Genomic DNA, 12,778 nt, shown 5'->3' with positions numbered 1-12,778 from the left:
CGCTGGGTACGCCAATGTACTCAGTGTAAAAATATTGCATAAAAAATAAAATATAGGTTTAAGGAGACAAAAGAGAAACTGATGGTTTTATGAAAGGTTTATTCGAAAGGCATATTTTAGATTTCATAGGTCATTTGCGCCATGAGGGAAGGGGTAGGTAAGGAAGGGTGGAGAGAAACCTGGCGTCGGGATTAGCCTACTCTTAACGAAAGGCGCCAAGGGCAACACCACTTAACGTTCCATCCGACGGACGGAGTGTTGCGCTTGAAATGTCCTACACACAACACTCAAGCAGGGATCGGGCAGTCTCTGAAAATTCTCTGCCACCGCCGGGATTTGAACCCGAGCCCACGGGGTGGGAAGCCAACACTCTAGCCACCACACCAACCCGATCCCCATCTACATCTACATCTACATAATACCCTGCGAGCCACCTCTAGGGTGTTTGGCAGGGGATGATCAATCACCAGCATGCAGCATGCATTTGGACTCCCACATGCACACCACACCGTCCAAAAAACGTCCCGCATACTAAAAAACTATACTACTTCTATTCCCTTTCCCCTTGGCGCCTTTCGTTAAGAGCAGGCTAATGCCGACGCCAGGTTTCTCTCCACCCTTCCTTACCTACCCCTTCCCTCATGGCGCAAATGACCTCAGCTGTCGGTCGCCTCCCCCAAATACCATATGCCATTGAAACTGCACTGAAATCTAAAATATGCCTTTCGCCCTTATATAAAAAAGGGGATCGTTCAAGTATACTCAACTATCGTCCAATTTCATTGTTATCGATATTTTCCAAAATGATAGAGAAGCTAGTCAAGTCGAGATTAATTAAATTTCTAGACAAAAAAGGCTTCTTCAGCAAAAACCAGTTCGGGTTTTTAAGTGGAAAGGGCACAGAAGATGCTCTTGAAAATTATTTCACTCGTGTTTACAGTGCCTTAAACTCAAATCGACGCACTGGCAGCTTATTCATTGACATTAGCAAGGCTTTTGATTCCATCGATCACAAGATTCTGCTCTTTAAGCTTCAGAGGACCGGAATTCGTGGAATACCACTGAAATGGTTTAACAGTTACCTGTCATCGAGAATGCAGTGTGTGAAAATTGGTGATGTTTATAGTAATTATAGTATGATAACTTCTGGAGTGCCTCAAGGCTCTGTCTTGGGTCCAATCTTATTTCTTGTTTATATAAACGATCTGTGTAATTTCAATTTTAGAGGTCATGTGACAGCATTTGCTGATGATGTCGCCTTATATTATTCAGGTTTAAACTGGATAGATGTAAAAATGATATACAGTCAGATCTGATCAATTTTCGACGTTGGTTTGCCTCCAACAAATTGAATATGAGTGTAGCTAAAACGAAGTATATATGTTATAACTTATGTAACAGGTACAAATTTGATTGGGTTTTACATTGTCATGAAGAAAATTGTCCTATAACTTTATGCAATAGCTGTTTACCCATTGAACGGGATTCTAGTATTAAGTACTTAGGAGTAACAATTGACGATTCCTTAAAGTGGAATCAACATATAAAAGTCGCACAAATGTTATGCGTCACACACTGGCAAATTTTTATTTCATTAGAAATAAATTTCCTGAAAGCTTTCTAAAGACAATTTATAACGCCTTAGTAAATACCAGGCTAAGCTATGGCATTTTTTGTTGGGGTGGCGCATATCTAAACTCCTTGAAACCTGCTGTTTTTTTTTTTAAAGAATTGTACGTATTATTGTGAAAAAGGACAGATTTGAAAGATCCTTCCCACTTTTTCTTCATTTGGGTTTGCTTCCGTTGAGGCATCTATATATTTATAAGGTCCCACGATGTTTTTATGCTAGAAGTGGCAACTCTAAAATATTTCAGTCCCTGCCTTCTCCCTTTACCCTGCGTAAAAGAAGTGTTCCCTTACCACAACCAAATTTGACTTTGTTTAAAAGATGCTTTTTGTACGTAGGACCAAAGGTTTTTAATTTGTTACCACAGTCATGTTTTATTTCAAAGTCTTTAAAAAAGTTTTTGCAAAATGTACATTCTTGGCTTCTCACTAAAGAAAGTGTAGAACAAATATTGTTGTAAATGGATTATAAATAGTACTTTAGTTGTTTTTTTTCATGTACGCACTTAAGCTTTGGTTGTATAGATTATCAAGGTAACACAAAATGAACTACACTATATGTAAAGCATAAATATTATTATTTTGGATGGTAGCCTCAAACAGGTTATCCTTCGCGGCTTCCTTAAATTACTCAAATTTGTTATTGTCATGTAATTTGTGTGTGGAGTAATAAAATTATTATTATTATTACTATATGCTGTTAGAAATAATAATTGAATTAAGAAACACCATTGAGCAGTTTCAAGGAACAAATTTACTAAATAGATAATAGAACCATAATCCATAATTAAATTTGATAAGCTGTGAAGTTCTCACTGCTCATAGTATTATTTCTAACGAAATTGGTATTTTGGAACTTGATGTCGGCCTCCGTGGCGGCGGGGTCCTCGCGTACCATACCGCGGGTTCGAGTCCCGCCTGGATATGTTGCCCCTTCCAGGACATGGTTGTGTGTTATCGTCTGTTGTTGATTGTTAAAACTCCCGATGTAAAGGCCTCACTGTGCTGTTTTCGGGGGTAATTGAGACAAATAAATAAATTTAGTAATCAATTGCCAGAATAGTGTCCAAATCCATTTCCGGGCATGTAATTTCCTATAATTTTACAGGGGGGGCAGATCCCCCGGTAAGGGGGCCCCATCTTGAGCCTCAGCCGAGGGCCCCCAAACACCCCAGACCGCCCCTGCCATTGCCTTCTTCTCCTTAGGTAATCTTATAAATGCACAGCGGTTGGAAAAGGGTTAAAAATCTGTGTACCGCACGCCTTTAAAGTGAAGACAGGAGTCTTTTATCAAGAGTTCCCAACCACCTCAATGCATTTGAATTTTCCTATCTCCCTCGCAGACAGGAAACTCCAAGCAATATCGTGGTTCTATAAGTCGCGTGAAAGATTCTACTTCATATTCCGGGACAGGATATGGCATTTTGTGATTATTAGCTCCGCTTCCCACATTCCCTGTCTAGTTTTATTTCTCTGCATCACTGTGATAGTCAGGATATTAAATCTGGCGGCTGGAATTGCTTAATATGATTCAATTTAATCCTGCGATATTTCTAAGCTTCTTTAAAGTTGCGAAAATCCGGTTGGTGTTTAAATAGTATAAATTCACCAAAGTATTACAGTCATGTAATCTAGCGCTGAAATCCTATCACACAAGCATTGTTAACACAATTTTATTACTTGTAACAATGCTATCTTTTTAATGCTTTACCCGAGTCATTGCGGTATGAGATTTTCCCGGAGAAATACACTCTCTCAAAACCGGTAGGTTGCCAGATGAGTAATAATAACTATTAGCGTAGCTCCATTTCAATGGTAAAATTAAATTTTGCATGGCTGTCCTCAGTGGTCGATTAAAATGAACTAGGAGGTGAAATTATATTATTTGCTTATCTTTTAGTAAAGGTATTCCAGCGTTATTCAATCTATTACCCTTGGTGGATTAAGGTTCTCCAGTTTGACTGACAGTCATTATGTTAATCTGTTTTGAAATTTATTTTAGCGCTGATTAAACTGTAGTAGTTCTTGATATCATTTCAAATGACACATGTATCTTACTAATGAAGTAAATTAACCGTGTGTTGTAAAAATTGAATTAAATTATGTTTGCTCAGATTTTCCGTTTGACAAATATGTGGAGTGCTTATTCTTTCCCCAGAAAATTCAATTATTATTTAAGCTGCATCTAAAAACCAATCCCATCTCCCAATTCATAGAAGATTTTTAATTACTGAAGATTTTTATAATTCTGATTTTGATGTATATTTTAGATACTTGTTCTTAATTGCTAAACATTAATTGACATTATCCCATATTGCAATTTTAAGGTACTTACCGTAACGTCCATATCCCTATCGCTTATTAAGGCGGCTTATGGGGTAGTATGTAGATATTTACATCACTGGGAAACCATTTTTCAGTTGTTGAATCATTTTCCGTGTTTTCCTGCGAGACAATTTAAGTCGGGGGAATAGAATGACTTACCTTATAAGGAGGACATGACGAGGAGAGCTATTTACAAAAGGAATTATCTACATGCAGCTGAAAGTACAGTAGTAAGGAAACGATTCGTCAGATGCTGCATTTGGAGCATATTCCTCTCTGGGAGCGAGGATTGGACGTTGACAGGTTGCAAAGGAGTCAATAGTGGAAGCATTTAAAATTCAGTGCTACCGAGGAGTGATGAAGATGTAATGGGCGGACCTAATAAGCAATGAGGAAATCCTAAGAAAAGTGGGAGAAAAGAGAGGTCTTCTAAAAACTTCAAGGAGAAGACGTGACAACTTAGTTGGCCACATTATGGCACATGATGGCCTGATGAAAACAATGCCATAAGGACAGATGGTAGAGAAGAAGGGCAAAGTTTGAGTTTCATAGGACAAAGGGTTATAAAGGATATAAAAGAGAAAAAATACGTCGCTATGAAAAGGTTAGCGGATAGGAGAGAGAAATGGAGAGCTACGTTAAATTTATATCAGGATTTTTTACTACTGATGACTATGAAAATACATTATGTCCTATGGTTTTAATAGAGCTATTACCTCAGTATTTCATAATCGCGCAATTCATTCCATAAAATGATGTGCGTAGCTACTCCGATGAATCATTTCCTTATGCCCGCCGCCGCAATTCCATTCAGTGAGTTGGCAGATCTCCTATTTCCCCGTCACTCCAACTGTCTGCCTCGCCCTCATGTATTCGAAACCACGCCGCTAGCATGTGAGGGATGAGGAAGATATCCCATGGAGAGAGAAATCAAATCGAGGAAATGATTCAGCAGCTGAACACAGTCTCCGCATAAACATCAATATCGAGGTACTACCCCAAAAGCCGCCTCAATGATTGTATGGCGGGAGGTGGTGGGACTCCTTTAGTTGTACATGTACAAAAAAATCAGGTTCAGCATTGGTATGGTAATGTGATTAAACTCCTTTAGACATTTTTTGGATCCTTCGTCAGCAAGGCGTGGAATGCGGTAATCGAGGATTAATGATTGAAATTTGTGATTTTGTTTAAGTTCGTCGGAAAAATAAAAGGGCTGCGTTTCATTCATGCACATTTATGTTTCTGCATTTTGTTAAGGAAAAGTCGTCATAGATGGATTCTAATTGACGTCTTATAGTTCATATTTGATATCAATGGCTAGGGTGACACGTTTAATTTATGAATTGCGAAGAATATCGAATAATGGTTTTAAAAATCACTCAACGTATTCTGTGTAGTGCTGCGTAGGTTATTTATGTTACCCCAGGATGGACGACCACCAATAGTTTACATGTAATATTTTCTTTTTAAGTTGTTTTAAATATTATTCATTACATATTTCTACCGCTTATGAACACGTGCATCCGTTAGCGAACTAATTTTTTCAATGAATTTTACATAGAGATTTCTTATTTTTTAGAAGTTTCTTTTATTCGTAAAGGAAAGAAATTATTTCATTGACCTTGATCGTTGTTGTAATATTTTTGAAGTTCGCTACAAATGCAACGCATTTCGTGGAATACATTTTCGTATTGTCTAGTATTTTTTGCCGTGGACTACATGTTATCAATCATTCTTCAGAAGTTTTTTCTCAATCTCGCGAATTCGTTTCATTGATACTCATGATATTACAACACTGTATATACTCTTATGTTATTGATAATTTTTTTGGCAGCCTTAGACTATCTCATAGAAATAAAATAAAATTACTTTGTTCTATTCCACACTTTATTTTAAATTGTACGACCCGGGTTTCTGCATCTCATGGTACCACCTGATGATTATAGCATGAGATGCAGATTTTCATTTTATTCTATGATGAAGCAGTTCCACAGAGTAACGCCTGAGACCGTGTCTTATATTGGACATTATCTCCTAACTTCCATCCATCATTCAAGGCATATTCATTGTCTCTTCGGTGATTACCTTGAATCAAAAATTTGGGAGCTCAGCTCAAGGTGGCAAGTATCCAGTGGCGCCGACTCCATGGGGCCTGAGGGGGCCCGAGCCCCCTCAAAAACTCATTATGGGTGTGAAGAAAAAATGTGCCAGGCTTGTCGAGTTTCCTCGGAGTGTCCAGATATCGAGATTCGAGTTATCAGGGTTCTAATGTTGATCATATCACTCTTCTAAAATGCTTAAAAAGCTTAAACCTCACTACTTATAAAATTTCTCGGGGCAAGATCCCCGGTTTGGGCCCCCCCAATATTTTTTGTATGTCGGTACCCCTGCAAGTATCTATTCCGGCACCACATCGGCACTCAGTCAGTGCTCACGGTTTCTTTTAAACTCAGTTTATTCTCCTGACGCATATAACTTTCCGACTATTTTTTTATGTGCAAGTCATGAAACTTTGAGGTCACACCACGAGTGCGCAGTCTTCCCGCCGTGGGAGTTATACGTGGTAATAAATGTGGAGGGGGCTGAGGGATAAGGACGTCTCTGGAGGAACTGCTTACCCCACGGGGCCACTGAGTGAGAGCCATCTCGTGTTGCCAGCGGGAGTTGACCGTTGACGTATATGTAATACGCCCACGCGCTCCTCATTCGCTGTTTCGCGTTTCATTTGCTACCGGAAATCCTTCACTCTCCGCGACTTTTTTTCCCTGTCTTCCATCCCTCAGCGTTGTTCCGCGAATAAATCATTTGTGCTTCTTGTTCTTCCATGATTTACTCGGGGACTCCCGCAAGGATGTCGTAAAGGATTTGCTACCGAGTCTATAGCAAATCTCAATACACGAAAGATACGAAAATAGAGGAATGACGATTGCTGGAAAAGCTTCTCATTGTATTCCTCGTTTGTCCCCGATTTTTTTCCTGAGATGAATTTCACATCAGATAAATAGTGCCATCGAATATATTACTAATATTAAATTTATATAGCAATTTAATGTTAGCTCTAGGCTTTGAAGTCTTTGTACAATTTCTTATGACAATTTTACAGTAAGAGTGGCCATATTATATTTTATTTCTTATTTACCTATTTTTCCTGTTTAAATATGAGCTCTTAAAGGTTAGGTCATTTATTAAAAATGCACAAAAGATTTACGACGTATTTTAATCATATTCTCAATTTTCAAGGCTTTTTGTAGGAAATAATTAGAGGTAAAATAAAAAAAAACTAAACTAAGCAACTGCGTAAAATTTATGTCACATAAATTTTCTTAGTTCGTTTTTTTACTTTAAATCTATTTGTTGCAATGTTTTATGAGGTATTTTTTCACTATAATTTTTTGATACTTAGTCACATTTAAATTTATTGTGCATATCAACTTCTCTCATAAAAAGCCTTTGAAGATAGGAAATAAATTTCCAATGAGCCGGAAAATATGTTTCCTTATAAATTACGTAAACATCCATAGACGATAATTATATCAGTGGCCATATTTAAGCGATAATTATTTGAAATAACACCTCAATGCTCTTCGTTTGTCAGATGATCCTCTGTGGTTCTCATCTTAGGAATCAACAACCTTTAAACCTTTTGCAATACTTTACAGATCATGTGACAATTTTAAGGTATCATTAAATGGATGCAGAAGAACTCAAGCCAGGAATATTAAACAAATATTGGGAAAACAATATGAATTGCATTTACTTCATCACGGTTCCGGTCCTTCATCAATCACAAGTGATTCCCTGGTGATTAATGTCTTGTAGCACTGTGTCTACCGGTTTTTTAAGTCTCTACATGTTATTTTAATAGTACATTTTTACTCTTGATACTGGAATATAGGTATTGAAAGCATATATTAAGCATAGAAAATATATCTCCTATGTAGAAAATATTTCATTTTTTCCCCTATAAGCAATGGCAGTGAACAATTCTCGGGGTTCACTTCGGATAAGATTTTCCATATCTCATTTCTCGGAAAGGAGATGCGGAGAGGCTAACCCGGCGTGACTCCTAGGAGACTATTCGGAAGCAAACAACAAGGTTTTCCAGGAATAAAGCATTCACGAGAAAATTGACATAGTCAAACACATCGGTTTTTTATCTTCGCACGATATGTGCTTGATGTCTTCGTAGACTACAAGTGGCTTTCTTTCTACAAATTCTTTATTTATTCGTTCTGAGGTACTTTTTTCACACGTAGACGACCCTCTTTCGATGCTGTGCTTACAAAATATGGATTGATATTTTTCCTCCTGGCGATTGGAATATTATCTCAGGAAAAGGAAAAATTAAATTGATTATGCTACTTGGTTTCCACTCATAAAGTCGCGTTGAAACCATCAAAATAGGGCAGCTATCTAACTTTGCGTACGGCTGGATTCTTTATGGTTTTATTAAAAAAAACGCTGAAGTCTAAATGCTTCTCTCCTTGATTCAACCCTGCCTTTCTCTCCTATCTCTCTCCCATTATTCCAACTCGGAAATTTCGTCCGATAAGTATTTCCTCCATTTTCATTCCTTTTCGATAAGGATCTCCCATCTCTCTCTCTCTCTCTCTCTCTCTCTCTCTCTCTGTACCTTCTCAGCTCTCTCTACATCTTTCTCCGTTCCTGTCCATCTCTTGTACTCGTCTTCAGCATTAGAGGGATGGGATTTTATGGCTACCTTGAAGGACCGTTAGCCGTCATTTTCACTGTTAGTAATTATATTAAATACTTTTTGATTTATGTTAAAATTAATGGATAACATCATTAAACCTAAACTTTGTCTTATTTAGCCACACAACTGAGTATTTTAATACAAATAATTTTTCGATGAAAACTTTAAATGAACAGCGGTCTAATCGCTCCCTCTTCCCCCGCCCTGATCTACCTTACGGCGCTCGGTATGGCAGATATGCTTCAATACAAAAACGTATTAAGGAATGTGAAATGCATAATAGTGCTAACTAAAAACATCAAAATAACCAGACGTGATATAAAGTTGTGATATTCTGAATAAAGTACGAGTAAAGGCCTGTTTACACACATTAACACCTACGAGTTAATGTCTGTTTGCGTGAATGATTTTTGTGGACCGGAACCGAACATGTGCGAATGCGTGAACCAAATTAGTACATGTTGTATTTTCCGTTAATGCATTTGCACAAGTTGGGTGGTTACACGGTACATTTTCGTGTTCATTCTCACATTCATACATTTAGACATCAACTCGTACGGGTTAACGTTCCGTGTAAACAGGCCTTTGCGTTACAAATAAAATAGAAACGTCTAGCCAGTCAGTCTGAAAAGGGTTCTTCTGTTAAGGTAAGCAGGTGGTTTTGCTCCATTTTTATGTGAAAAAAATATTAAATTATCTTTGGCAATGAGGGGATTTGGTTGGTGTGGCTGCTTGAGGGTCGGCTTCCCACCCGGTGGGCTCGGGTTCAAATTCCGGCAGAGAATTTTCAGAGACTGCCCGATCCCTGCTTGAGTGTTGTGTGGAGGACATTTCAAGCGCAACACTCCGTCCGTCGGATGGGACGTTAAGCCGTGGTCCCCTTGGCACCTTTCGTTAAGAGCAGGCTAATGACGACGCCGGGTTTCCCTCCACTCTTCCTTCCACACCCTTCCCTCATGGCGCAAATGACCTCAGATGTCGGTCGCCTCCTCCAAATACCATACCATCTTTGACAATCGACGCACCATTACAAATAAATGACATTCAGCGAAAATTGTACGGTAACTGAGGCTAAGTACAATTTAACCGTCATAATGACTCTGGGTAGCATAACTCTGGCATAACTGGTCTGGTCCTTCTGGAGCCAAAGTTCCGTTCATAAAGTTATTCTTTGACTTTTTTCCTCACACTCTTTGGCATCTCCTGTCTCTTCAGTGGACACCGTGTCCCCTCCGAATCCTCCCCTTCAATTTTTGCAGTGGCAGCTCCATGGAAGAATTCACATTTTTTGCGTGAGGAAGGTGCTCCAGGGTCGACCCACGGATGCGTGGTGATACCTACCGTTTGGGATCACGTTTTTTTTCCTTCCCCTGTCCCATCGAATCGCCGCGGTGAAAATAAATGGTGCCTTTGGGCAATGATTGTGCGTGGCCAGTAGAAACGCTCCTGCGAGCAGTGACGGGACTAATATAATTTCGAAGGGCACGGGATGTGAAAAAGAAAGCGGATTTTTTCGTCGATGTTAACTCTAGGATGTGCTCTAAATTGATCCGCTATTACTATGGAGTCACAGAGAGAGGTAACATTTTCTTTTTTTTGACGTTTCATAAAAGTTAAGGGCACAGTTTGGTAGGGTTAGCTCAAAAAATTGTCAAAACATATTTTAATTAATAGTAATTAAAACATACTTTGTGACCTCCGTAATAATTTCATATTTTAATATTATATTTTCTCATACTCCTCAGCTTTGCCCTTTATTCTTACCTTAATTTTACGCTTTCCATCAAATTTTTCACATCAACGCCTAGGGCGAGAGGGTAACTTGGAGATAAATTTATTGCAATAGATTTAATTGGAGGCAATTTGTAGCGAGCGAATTTGAATAATAGCGCGAAAAAGTCACTCGATGCCAGAATTTTGCCCCGGATACATGTTTATTAGTGAATTTCACCCCATTCTAAGTCTCAGGTGTTCGGAGTTCTCTCGTCCCTGTTTAAATTCTTTTCTTAGGATATTTCGCACCGCTGATGTTATAGCTTGGGTCACTATGTTTTCACTTGTGAATCCGAGTGCTCTCGAGGCAGCGTACTAGGATTAGATTGCTTGAGCAATTGAGAATAGATATCTTTCAGGGAAACGGGCGGGGGGAACATCATCTAAGAGCCCCACTATATTTCCAGGACCGACGGAAACGACCTTTTAAGACAAACATTTTGCCGAACGGATAGGTACGGGGGAATCGGGTGGTTTCCTTCATCAAAGAAAACGAAAGGCATTTATTCCGATTCATTACCCAGCATTAGTGTATTCATCATATATAAAGTATTTGGTTTTAGAAATCCCAGTTTAGAAGAATATTTAAGGTCATTTTTAACCGCATTTGAAAAAGGCCAGATTGGCGCCCATGCGATGCCACTCCACGTGACGTCACAGGGACCTAGTTTCTACACGAGTAGATAGGAGTTTTACATCGTCTGAGGTTACCAATGTATGCATGAGGAATAGAGCTCTCGGACACATTTCTTAATAATCACCTATTAAAACTGCTTAAGGTCGGAAAGTTTCTTTCGTTTTATAGGGTATTAATAATCCTTATTTAAGCCAAGCGCTACCTGCTAGCTGGGTACTTTGCTACCTACTAGCCTGAATCGTAGCAGCGCTCATAGCCACGCACCAAGGTGGCTTTACCCGGCGGCAGCTGGAACCAGAATGACGTCATACGGGTTTTTCCCAGCATTCATACTTGGCCGTCGCGTTTTCGCGCGCTTGATAATTTTCACTTTTCATTTAATCGCGAAAAATAGATATCGTCATTTAAAAATCTAAAAGCGTGAAATACATACTCCAGGAGTAATAATCTTTCGATTTAGGCAATAAAAAATGATAGGAAACCACCCTATTCGTTTTTCCCCCCGAACAGTAAAGCACTTGAATAAATGTCAGGCGAAACTTCGTTAGAGCATCTCCTTATTATTTGTTAACGGCTGTTGTCATGACAACACCTGTCACTCGACTATTGGGGCGACTTATGGGGTATTATGTAGATGTTGCTGATCAGGTTATCTCTTATCATCACACCGTTACGGCCTCTTAAGTTCACATGCTCTCCAAAACGGTCATAAAAATGTTTTTTGGTAAATTTTTAGATAACGTAACGTTTCCCTAGCAATGGCATTTGATTATTTCCGTATACGGACGGTTTCAAACGTAAGAGACATACGAATTACTAATGAAGCCTGCTAAGATACATTGAGTTGGGAATTGGAGGCAGAATATGCGATTGAGAGTACCTTTCGAGTAGTAATGTATCATTTTCTACTTACCATCTCTTAAAATAGAGGTTTCAGATGAAACGCATAAATAGGAACAGAGATAGCAAGCAAACAGAGAGACAGAGTACTATTCAGTCAGCACTGACTCGGGATCTCTGCACACCGCCTTGGGGTGTATTTTTTTCATAGTTTGGCGTGGCTTTGTAACTGAGAGCAGTGGTCGTTTAGGATTTGTTCTGATCATCACTCCTTTCTTATAGCGATTAATTATTCTCACTTCGGCGTTATTTAACTATCTTTAGCCTACAAAATGATGAAATTAACAGTGAAAATTTCATTTAAAAAACTAGATAATTTTCATTTTTCTTTACTTTTTCCAGTACAGATAGTACCTCGTTTAACTAAAAATTATTCTCTATCTATTTTTCGTGCATTTTCCAACGCGATGATTCATTTTTTTTTTAGTTTTCTCCTCGTGTAAGAAAAAAATTTGTATCCATAAAAACTAATACACACAAAAACTAATTTTATTAAAACCAGATTCCTCGATCGCAAACAGGTTGCATTCATATAGGCCCACTGAGTAATCATGGGTAGAAGTTTCGAAGTTTTGCGAAGTTTCTTAATTATCGGTTTCCTATATCCAGGAAAACTCAAAAAAGTTTTTATTCCGAATATAAAAGTATCGTTGTCCCCATTTGAACTTGCACTATTTATTGTTAATGTAGTTAGTGTTAATGTAGTAGTAGAGTAAAAGAGATCTTAACAAAATTCCAGTGGCGCAATGGCTTTAGAGAGTATTATTTCTGTATCCGGAAGAGGTCACTGATACCCAGGC

Source organism: Ischnura elegans, chromosome 3 (assembly GCF_921293095.1).
Source record: "Ischnura elegans chromosome 3, ioIscEleg1.1, whole genome shotgun sequence".
NCBI lineage: Eukaryota > Metazoa > Arthropoda > Insecta > Odonata > Coenagrionidae > Ischnura > Ischnura elegans.
Note: the sequence above shows the minus strand (reverse complement) of the source record.